The 12,254-nt window shown below is 33.7% G+C and overlaps 1 non-coding gene across 1 annotated transcript; it reads left to right on the top strand.

The window, feature by feature from the left end:
• Positions 1-10,820: 10,820 nt before the first annotated feature.
• LOC130977764 (small nucleolar RNA R71) lies at positions 10,821-10,928 on the top strand. The gene has a single exon (XR_009085441.1). It is a non-coding gene; the product is annotated as a small nucleolar RNA R71 (small nucleolar RNA).
• Positions 10,929-12,254: the final 1,326 nt, after the last annotated feature.

Here is a 12,254-nt window from a genome sequence, read left to right as displayed (position 1 = left end):
TCTCCACTATCGATGCCACGCCAGAGCACCCTGACTCGTGTCCCGCAATAGAGCGACCATTTTCTCTTCCTCCCCTTTTTTAAAGCGCTTCTCTCTCCATCCTCCTCCACGGTGCCATGCACCAGCAGCCACCGTCGTACTTCACGCACCAACATGCGCTATCTTTAGGATTTTTTAATTCTGTTTTGATTTAGAATTTTTTATATTTTGTTTTAATTTAAAATTTTTTTATTTCTAATTTGATTTCGGATTTTTTTAATTCTATTTTGATGATTCTGTATTTGAAATTTTGTTTATGATTCGAATTTTAAATTCTATTTTGATGATTTTGTGTTTATTATTCTGATTTTTAATTTTATTATTAAGATTTTGTTTCAATAATTTGATTTTGATTTAGGTTTTTTTAATTCTCTTTTGCTTTAGTGTTTTTTAATTCTGTTTTGATTTAGATTTTTTTTTAATTCTGTTTTGATGATTCTATGTTTGAAATTTTATTTATGATTCTAATTTTGAATTCTGTTTTGATGATTTTGTGTGTCAAATTCTGTGTTTATTATTTTGATTTTTAACTCTATTTTTATGATTTTGTTTCAATTATATGATAATTATGCAGTTTAATATTAGTTCAAGTGAGAACATTGATGATACAGAAGGAGCAATAGGACCTGATATTGCTAATCTAAATGAATCTACAAGTGTAAGATTCCTATCTAAAGTGTTTTGGTGTTGTTTGAGTTAATTAGTTGATTAGTTGATTGTTGTTAATTGATTGAGTTAATCTTAACTTATTTATTTTTTGAGTTAATTGTTAATTTATTGTTTATTGTTGTTAATTTTTTAAGTTTATTATTATCCGAATTAATTATTTTTTGAGTTAATTAGTGTTGTATTATTTAACTTATTAGTTTGGAAATTATTGAATTTAAATATTTAAAATTATATATTAAATTTTTAAAAAAATTTAAAATTTAAATTTACTATTAAATTTACCATTGATTAAATTTGTCAATAGTTATTAATTTAATTATTAATTAATAATGTGTTATAGTCGAATTTACTAAAAGCAGAAAAATCTAACAATAAAAATTATCAACAAAAATCTTTTAATGATAGTTTGTGTTGGACAAAAACATCTATCAATAAATAATTACTGAAAAAATTTATTCAACGATAAATATATTATTGATAGATTCTTTTAATAAATCCACTAATGAATTTGTCGGTATTCGATAAATTTCTTATGAATAATTCTCCACATACAAGCGTTTTTTTATACAAATTTTTACAAGTCATTTATATTAACGCACTTCGAACCGTTACTACACGTTTTCATTTCACCTTCTTCTTCCTCCTTCTCTTCTTCTTCTTCCTCCTCCTCTTCTTCTTCTTCTTTTCTTTCGTTTCTTGCCTTCTCTTTCTCCTTCTTCATTTACGTGCTTTTCTCTCTGTTTTCTTTCTTCGTTATTCTCGATTTCCATTATTTTTTGACATCAAGCTCTGAAATCGTTTTTGAAGAAGAAGAAGTAGTAGAAGATGAGGAGGAGAAAGAGAAAGAGTTCTGAATTATGCATAAGGTGTACTTCAACGAATTTTGGGTGTATTTCTTAAATTCTTTGGGTGTATTTCTGTAATCCTTTGAGTGTATTTCTATAATCGTTTAGGTGAATTCCTGTAACCGTTTGGGTGAATTTCTGTAACCGTTTAGGTGTATTTCTGTAATCCTTTGGGTGCATTTCTGTAATCATTTGGGTGTATTTCTGTAATTATTTGAGTGTATTTTTGAAGTTTCATTATCTTCAAATTTTGTAAGAAATTCGTTTTTATAGATGAAGAAGAAGAAGAGTCGTTCATAATCCATGGTGAGTAGTGCGCTTTGGAAACAGGAAGTGGTTGAGTAACGTGCGTTTATTTACTCTTAAATGTGGGAGTATAATGCATATATTTTGTTAAACTTGTGACAACTTATAAGATTTGTAAGTCAAAAAGACATATATGTGTAGTAGACTTTATTTCTTATAGTGCATATTTTCGCGCGGAATATAACTTATCACTTTGATGTCATAATTTATATGGTAGCTTGTAACTAACTAGTGACTACTATTCTTATCTTCATTGCCCTAGTCTTATTAGGTAACGAATTAGTTTGTATATTTTATTATTAAAAATGATAATTTATATCTAATTCATACACAGTAAGAATATTATAGTAGATTTTATTTAGTGATAATATAAAATATTGGTTCAGTATTTATTATGTAACACACATTATAGAAAACATTATATTTAATTTCTCTAGCTTCGCCATATTAGCAAATTAACCAACCCTCCTACGTATTCTCCCCTCGCTCTATTTTTTTGAGTGTAAATCTTGCCTTTCAAATGGTCTGCGCCATGTGAGTACAACAAAAGCTAAGGTAGAGAAAGCGACAGCCATTTGAAAATTCTGTATAATTTATTTAAAGCATTATCTAAACCACATGGAGGGGTCCTCCTGCCTTGTTCATTAAACTCCAAGAAAAAGCAATAATAATAAATAATAATTAATAATAAGTGGGAAGCAAAAAATATAAAGAAAAAAAAAGTTGTATAGATAGCAACCCCATTATAGCGGAGATGGGGATGGGATGAGAGGAATATAATTAGTTTTCAAGTATAATCAATAATCCCTTGGTTCCTATTCTCCCTTAGCTTGCCGACAAAAGTTTTGAAAAAAGTTTAGAAGAAATTAAATAAATAATAATATTAGGGTTACGTTATTTATTTAGCTAGAGTAGAAAGAAGTAATAACCAAGAAATGTTCTCGAAAAATTTGTCTTCAATGGAATCCCATGAATGAGCACTTACACATTGGAAAGTTTAATAGCAAAATTATAAGTCTCAAAATTAGCACTGAAATAGTAAATAAAGTTCTAACTAATAAATATGGTAACATATAAATTAATTATAGGATAAAATATATTTTTTATTTATAATACTTGTAATTTTTTTAAAAATATTTTAATATTTAATTTTATTTAATTTTATTTTTAATATTTTTTATTTGTATCAAAATTATCTACAAACTTTAATTCTATTTAGAATAATACTAGAGATAAAATTAAAAACATCCAAAAATAATTCTAAAACAAATCGAAAATGTTAAACGATAAAATTAAATGCATTAAAAATATTAAAAATAAAATTAGATAAAATTAAATGTTAGAAGTATTTAAAAAAATCATAAAAATAAAAAATATAAAACATACTTTATTCTTATTAAAAATATAATTATTAATATTGTTTTTTTTTATTAGCTTAAATTTTTGGGAAGAATAATTTTTTATAATATAATATTAAATTTTTATGTCTAAAAATATAGAATTTGACTTTTGGTAAATCTTAAAAATAAAAAATTAATATAAAACAAATAAAAAAAGTTATACAAAAAATTAAATAAATTTTAAAGAAATTCATATTTAAAAAATATTAAAAATATAATAATTAATATTATATTTTTTTATTAGTTTAAATTTTTGAGACAGATAGTTTTATTACGATAATTCTTAATTATATATATAATACTATCAATTTTGTTTACCGTTCTCGGTCCCTTATATCAATGCTCCCTTAAAACCTTATTATAATAATTAATTAGTTATGTTTTCGTACTTGGTATGAGATAATATATAAAATTATATAAAAAAATTATTAAAAAATTAAATAAAATATATGTAATAATTATTATAAATATTTTATAAAATTATAATTAAAATTAAATATTTTTAAAATTTTTAATATAAAAATATTAAAAATAATTAGTATTTGTTTTAATCAATTTAAATTTGTTGAGTGATCATTTCACTTATTCACTTAAATAATTATTAGGAATTAGAATCTTATTTTGTGTGTAGCAATCCATTGGCTAGCAGTAAATCCTTAATAAATAGAGTATCAATACGTGGTTAAATTTGGCAGGAGTACCCAAATACGCGGATACCCAACCCATCCATACTCGGTTAACGAGGGTAATAACTTGACTCGAGTCGGAGTTAATTTTGCTTAGGACAGGGCATGGTTGGGTTTAGGGTGTACCCGCCCCCGATATATACATATAAATACTTTTTAGGAATCAGAATTTGTCTCACATCACAGATTCAGTGATTCACAGCTTCAATCCATACCCTATATAGCCATGCAAGAGAAACCCAGTCATCCTCACCCAGAGTCTTCTTCTTCTCGGCTTCTTCACAAAATTTCTCATAGCTCCCATCATCTTCGTTGCTGAGCCTATCGCCGCCTACCCCTTTACAGCTCCCATCTTCCTTCACAGCTCATGTCGCAATCGCTGCTTATCCCATTACTGTCGCTGTTGAGCCCGTTGCCTCCTTTTTCTTGCCGAGGCTATGAGCCTTGGCATTGCCCTTGAAGTTTCATCTGAGTCTATCACCAAATAAAATAGAATTTTTATTCAAGTTGGACCAGTTGGAAATAAGCATGCTTGAGATCATTTTTGCATGTAATTTCTGAATTTTCTCATCCAAATTTGATCTATGTGGTTGAGTATTTTAGTATGGCAATCATCATGGTTTTGTTGCGATACTAATGTGATAAAAGTTGCGGTAATTTCATAACATATATATGAGACAGACCGGATTATAAAAGTAATTAGGAAAATGACATTTAGATGTGTGCATAAAATTTATAAGATGTGATTATCTCAGAAAAATATATATGTATATCCCAAATAGAAGATTGTTAGAAAATTATTATTTCTTAATATATTTATGGATAATACATATATTAATTATAATCGCAATTAAGTAATTTCACATTAAATGATTTATATAATGGTGATCTCATTTATTGTCATAAATATTGAATTAAGTAAGTCATTATTACTTTTGATTTGGATAAATGAGATTAAAACCATATATAGTATTTGTTACAGACCGCCGAGTCCAGCCCACTAGCCGTCGGGTTAAGGCACCACCCCTGACCCAGGCCCAAGGCACCCCACAAAGGAAAGTCCGACGGGTCGGGTCCTAGAACGCCCGACTGGTGCACGAAATTGTGATCTCAATGGCGCCAACAACTTGGTACGCACAATCGTAATATCACTCTTTTTTACAACTTTGCACAACTGACCAGCAAGTGCACTGGGTCGTCTAAGTAATAAACCTTACGTCAGTAAGGGTCGATCCCACGGAGATTGTCGGTTTGAAGCAAGCTATGGTCACCTTGTAAATCTCAGTCAGGCGGATTCATCAAATGGTTATAGAGTTTTAATAATTAAAAGAGAAATAAAACGTAAAATAAAGATAGAGATACTTATGTAATTCATTGGGGAGAATTTCATATAAGTGTATGGAGATGCCTCATTCCTCTTGAATCTCTGCTTTCCTACTGCCTTCATCCAATCCTTCATACTCCTTTCCATGGCAAGCTATATGTAGGGCGTCACCGTTGTTAATGGCTACTTCCCATCCTCTCAGTGAAAAAGGTCCTCTACGGTTTTCCGCATGGCTAATCAGCTGTTGGTTCTCGATTGTGTAGGAATAGGATTTACTATCCTTTTGCGTCTGTCACCACGCTCTACAGTCGTGAGTTTGAAGCTCGTCACAGTCATCCCATCCCAGATCCTACTCGGAATACCACAGACAAGGTTTAGACTTTCTGGATCTCAAGAATGCTGCCAATGAATTCTAGCTTATACCATGAAGATTCTGATCCCACGGAATGGAAGGCTCTATTGTCAAGAGAGGCAACCATGCATCGTGGACCAGAAATCCAAGAGATACACACTCTAGCTTTCGCAGGTAGAACGGAAGTGTTTGTCAGGTACGCATTCATAAGTGAGAATGGTGATGAGTGTCACGGATCATCACATTCATCAGGTTGAAGTGCGAATGAATATCTTAGAATGAGAATAAGCATGAATTGAATAGAAAACAGTAGTAATTGCATTAATACTCGAGGAACAGCAGAGCTCCACACCTTAATCTATGGTGTGTAGAAACTCCACCGTTGAAAATACATAAGAACAAGGTCTAGGCATGGCCGAATGGCCAGCCTCCCCAAATGACATATGAATTCGAAAATAGGGAAAAAAGACCCCTAGTACAATAGTAAAAAGTTCTATTTATCCTAAACTAGTTACTAGGGTTACAGAATTGAGTAAATGATGCAGAAATTCACTTTCGGGCCCATTTGGTGTGTGCTTGGGCTGAGCATTGAAGTTTTCACGGGTAGAGGTCTTCCTTGGAGTTAAATGCCAATTTGTAACTTGTTTCTGGCGTTTAACTCTGCTTTAAAACTTGTTTCTGGCGTTTAACGCCAGAATAGGGCAGAAAGCTGGTGTTGAACGCCAGTTTGTGTCATCTAAACTCGGGCAAAGTATAGACTATTATATATTGCTGGAAAGCCCTAGATGTCTACTTTCCAACGCAGTTGAGAGCGCACCATTTGAACTTCTGTAGCTCCAAAAATTTTATTTCGAGTGCAAGGAGGTCAGAATCCAACAACATCAGCAGTCCTTTGTTAGCCTCTGAATCAGATTTTTGCTCAGGTCCCTCAATTTCAGCCAGAAAATACATGAAATCACAAAAAACACAAAAACTCATAGTAAAGTCCAGAAATGTGAATTTTGCTTAAAAACTAATAAAATATACTAAAAACTATATAAAAACAATGCCAAAAAGCATATAAATTATCCGCTCATCGGAACACCAAACTTAAATTGTTGCTTGTCCCCAAGCAACTGAAAATAAAATAGGATAAAAAGAAGAGAATATACAATGAATCTCATAATATCAATGAAACTTAGTCCCAATTAGATTAGCGTGGCTAGTAGCTTTTTGCTTCTGAACTTTTTTGGCATCTCACTTTATCCTTTGAAATTCAAAATGATTGGCATCTATAGGAACTCAGAATTTTAGATGGTGTTATTGATTCTCCTAGTTTAGTATGTTGATTCTTGAACACAGCTACTTTATGAGTCTTGGCCGTGGCCCTAAGCACTTTGTTTTCCAGTATTACCACCGGATACATAAATGCCACAGACACATAACTGGGTGAACCTTTTCAGATTGTGACTCAGCTTTGCTAAAGTCCCCAGTTAGAGGTGTCCAGAGTTCTTAAGCACACTCTTTTTGCTTTGGATCACGACTTTAACCACTCAGTCTCAAGCTTTTTACTTGGACCTTCATGACATAAGCATATGGTTAAGGACATCTTGATTTAGCCGCTTAGGCCTGAATTTTATTTCCTTGGGCCCTCCTATCCATTAATGCTCAAAGTCTTGGATCCTTTTTACCCTTGCCTTTTAGTTTTAAGGGCTATTGGCTTTTTCTGCTTGCTTTTTCTTTTTCTTTCTTTTTTTTTTCATTTTTTTCACCATTTTTTTTGCAAGCTTTCTTATTCACTGCTTTTTCTTGCTTCAAGAATCAATTTCATGATTTTTCAGATTATCAATAACATTTCTCTTTGTTCCTCATTCTTTCAAGAGCCAAAGATTTTAACATTCATAAACAACAAGATAAAAAATATGCATTGTTCAAGCATTCATTCAGAAAACAAAAAGTATTGCCACACATCAAAATAATTAAACTAATTTCAAGATAAAATTTGAAATCCAAATACTTCTTGTTATTTGTAATTAAGCACATTTTTCATTTAAGAGAGGTTAATGATTCATGGAATTATTCATAGCCTTAAGACATAGACACTAATGATCATGTAATAAAGACACAAAACATAGCCAAACATGAAGCTCAAAACCAAAACAGAGAAATAAATAGACAAGGATATTAAGGAATGAGTCCACCTTTAGTGAGGGTGGCGTCTTCCTCTTGAAGAACCAATGGTGCTCTTGAGCTCCTCTATGTCTCTTCCTTGCCTTTGTTGCTCCATCCCTAGTGATTTTGGTGCTCCTATCCTTAGTTGCTCCCAATAATCGTGTGGAGGAAAATGTATCCCTTGAGGCATCTCAGGGATTTCTTGATGAGGGAATTCCTCATGCTCTTGTTGAGGTCTATGAGTGGGCTTTCTTGTTTGCTCCATCCTCTTTTTGGTGATGGGCTTGTCATCTTCAATGAGGATGTCTTCCTCTATGACAATTTAGATATCACTTTTTTCTTGGCTACAACTTCATAGAAGTGGTCTTGATGGACCTTTGAGATGAATCTCTCCATCTCCCATGACTCGGAGGTGGAAGATTTTGTCTTCCCTTTTCTCTTTCTAGAGGTTTCTCCGGCCTTAGGTGCCATAAATGGTTATAGAAAAATAAAAAGCAATGCTTTTACCACACCAAACTTAAAATGTTTGCTCGTCCTCGAGCAAAGGAAGAAAGAGAGAAGGGAAAGAAGAAGAAAATGGAGGAGATGGAAGGTGGTATGTGGTTCGGCCAAGGTGGTGTAAGGTGATTGTGAAGTGTGAATATGAAGGAGTAGTAAGGGGTTTATATAGGGGTGGGAGGAGGGTTGGGTTTGGAAGGGAAAAGATTTTAAATTTGAAAGTGAGGTAGGTGGGGTTTTTGGTGAAGAGATATGGAGGTGATTGGTGAAGAGGTGATGGGAAAGAGTGAATGAGTTGATTGGTGAGGGGTATTTGGGGAAGAGTATTGTGGGAGGGTAGGTGGGAATCCTGTGGGGCCCACAGATCCTGAGGGGTTAAGGATGTATCATCCCTGCTCCTATTAGGCGTACAAAATGCTCTTGCTGTGCAATCCTGGTGTTTAACGCCAGACTACTGCTTGTTTCTGGCATTAAACGCCAGCTTTTATTCCTTTCCTGGCATTAAACGTCAGGCTGCAACCTATTTCTGGCATTTAACGCCAGCTTGTTGCTTCTTTCTGGCATTTAACGCCAGTCTGGTGCTTGTTTCTGGCGTTTAACGCCCAGAATGGTGCCAGACTGGGCGTTAAACGCCCATTCTGCTACCCTTACTGGCGTTTAAATGCCAGTAAGTTTCTCCTCTAGGGTGTGCTGTTTTAATTGCTGTTTTTAATTTTTCTATAATTTTTGCGGTAGTTTTTGTGACTCCACATGATCATCAACCTAAAAAAGGAAATAACATAGATAAATAAAAATTGGGTTTCCTCCCAACAAGCGCTTCTTTAATGTCAATAGCTTGACAGTGAGCTCTCATGGAGCCTCACGAATATTCAGAGCATTGTTGGGACCTCCCAACACCAAACTTAGAGTTAGGATGTGGGGGTTCAACACCAAACTTAGAGTTTGGTTGTGGCCTCCCAACACCAAACTTAGAGTTTGACTGTGGGGGCTTTATTTGACTCTGTATTGAGAGAAGCTTTTCATGCTTCCTCTCCATGGTTGTAGAGGGAGATCCTTGAGTTTTAAACACAAGGTAGTCCTCATTCAATTGAAGGATCAACTCTCCTCTGTCTACATCAATCACAGCTTTTGCTGTGGCTAGAAAGGGTCTTCCAAGGATGATGGATTCATCCTCATCCTTCCCAGTGTCTAGGATTATGAAATCAGCAGGGATGTAAAGGCCTTTGACCTTTACTAGCACATCCTCTACCTGTCCATAAGCCTTTTCATGGATTTGTCTGCCATCTCTAATGAGAATTTGGCAGCCTGTACCTCAAAGATTCCCAGTTTCTCTATTACAGAGAGTGGCATTAAGTTTATGCCTGACCCCAGGTCACACAGAGCCTTCTCAAAGGTCATGGTGCCTATGATACAGGAAATTAAAAATTTACCAGGATCCTATTTTTTTTTGAGGTAATGTCTGCCTAACCAAGTCATTCAGTTCATTAATGAGCAATGGAGGTTCATCCTCCCAAATCTCATTACCAAATAACTTGGCATTTAACTTCATGATTGCTCCAAGGTATTTAGCAACTTGCTCTTCAGTGATATCTTCATCCTCCTTAGAGGAAGAGTATTCATCAGAGCTCATGAATGGCAGAAGAAAATTCAATGGAATCTCTATGGTCTCTGTATAAGCCTCAGATTCCTTTGGTTCCTCAAAGGGAGACTCCTTATTGGTCAGTGAACGTCCCAGGAGGTCTTCCTCACTAGGAATCACTGCTTTTCCACTCTCTCCAGGTTCGGCCATGTTACTCACAGTTATGGCCTTGCACTCTCTTTTGGGATTCTCTTCTGTATTGCTTGGGAGAGTACTAGGAGGAGTTTCAGTGACTCTTTTACTCAGCTGGCCCACTTGTACCTCCAAATTTCTAATGGAGGACCTTGTTTCATTCATGAAACTTAGAGTGGCCTTAGATAGATCAGAGACTATGTTTGCTAAGCTAGAGGAGCTCTGCTCAGAATTCTCTGTCTGTTGCTGAGAGGATGATGGAAAAGGCTTGCTATTGCTAAACCTGTTTCTTCCACCATTATTAAAGCCTTGTTGAGGCTTTTGTTGATCCTTCCATGAGAAATTTGGATGATTTCTCCATGGGAGATTATAGGTGTTTCCATAGGCTTCACCCATGTAATTCACCTCTGTCATTGCAGGGTTCTCAAGATCATAAGCTTCTTCTTTAGAAGATGCTTCTTTAGTACTGTTGGATGCATTTTGCAAACCATTCAGACTCTGAGAAATCATGTTGACTTGTTGAGTCAACATTTTTTTCTGAGCCAATATGGCATTCAGAGCATCAATTTTAAGAACTCCCTTCCTCTGAGGCGTCCCATTACTCACAGGATTCCTTTCAAAAGTGTACATGAACTAGTTATTTGCAACCATGTCAATGAGTTCCTGAGCTTCTACAGGTATTTTCTTCAGGTGAATAGATCCACCTGCAAAATGGTCCAATGACATTTGGACAATTCAGACAGACCATCATAGAATATATCCAGGATGGTCCATTCTGAAAGCATGTCAGAAGGACACTTTTTGGTCAGTTGCTTGTATCTCTCCCAAGCTTCATAGAGGGATTCACCTTCTTTCTGTCTGAAGGTTTGAACATCCACTTTAAGCTTACTCAGCTTTTGGGGAGGAAAGAATTTGGCTAAGAAAGCCGTGACCAGCTTATCCCAAGAGTTCAGGCTATCTTTAGGTTGAGAGTCCAACCATACTCTTGCTCTGTCTCTTACAGCAAAAGGGAAAAGCATAAGTTTGTAGACCTCGGGATCAACCCCATTGGTCTTAACAGTATCACAGATCTGCAAGAATTCAGTTAAGAATTGAAAAGGATCTTCTAATGGAAGTCCATAAAACTTGCAATTCTGTTGCATCAGAGAAACTAATTGAGGCTTTAGCTCAAAGTTGTTCGCTCCAATGGCAGGGATTGAGATGTTTCTTCCATGTAAGTTGGAATTTGGTGCAGTAAAGTCACCAAGCATATTCTTTGCATTGTTGTTGGGTTTGGCCATGTCTCCTTCTTTTTCGAGATTCTCTGTAAGGTTTTCTCTGGATTGTTGTACTTTAGCTTCTTCTTCAGAGTCCTTTGAGGTTTAGGATCTGCTTCAACAAGAATGTCCTTGTCCTTGCTTCTGCTCATATAAAAAAGAAGAGAACAGAAAAGAAGAGGAATCCTCTATGTCACAGTACAGATATTCTTTTATGTGAGTAGAAGAAGAAAAGAATAGAAGAAGGAGAAGAGAAAAATTCAAACACAGAGGGGAAGAGAGGGTTTAAATTTTAAGATGAAGAGAAGTGTTAGTAAATAAATAAATAAATAGAAGAAGATGAGAGGGAGAGAATTTTGAAGATTATTTTTGAAAAAAGGTTAGTGATTTTCGAAAATTAAGAGAAGAAATAAAATTAAAATGAAAACAATTAGTTAATTAAAAAGAATTTTGAAAAAGGGTGAAGAATTTTCGAAAATTAGAGAGAGAAAAGTAGTTAGGTGGTTTTGAAAAAGATAAGAAACAAACAAAAAGTCAATTAGTTAATTGAAAAATATTTGAAAATCAATTTTGAAAAGATAGGAAGTTAGAAAAGATTTTTGAAATCAAATTTTTGAAAAATATATGATTGGAAAAGATTTGATTGTAAAAGATATGATTTGAAAAAAATATATATTTGAAAAGATATGATTGAAATTTATTTTGAAAAAGATTTGATTTTTAAAATAAAAATTAATTACTTGACTAACAAGAAACTAAAAGATATGATTCTAGAATTTAAAGATTGAACATTTCTTAACAAGAAAGTAACAAACTTCCAATTTTTGAATCAATCACATTAATTGTTAGTAAAGTTTTCGAAAATTTGAAATGAAATTAAGAAAAATATTTTGAAAAATAATTTTAAAAATTTTCGAAAATATTTAGAAAAAGATGAAAAAGATTTGATTTTTGAAA

Source organism: Arachis stenosperma, chromosome 4 (assembly GCF_014773155.1).
Source record: "Arachis stenosperma cultivar V10309 chromosome 4, arast.V10309.gnm1.PFL2, whole genome shotgun sequence".
Lineage (NCBI taxonomy): Eukaryota > Viridiplantae > Streptophyta > Magnoliopsida > Fabales > Fabaceae > Arachis > Arachis stenosperma.
The sequence above is the reverse complement of the archived record's forward strand: the minus strand, read 5'-3'. Positions and strand labels throughout refer to the sequence as shown.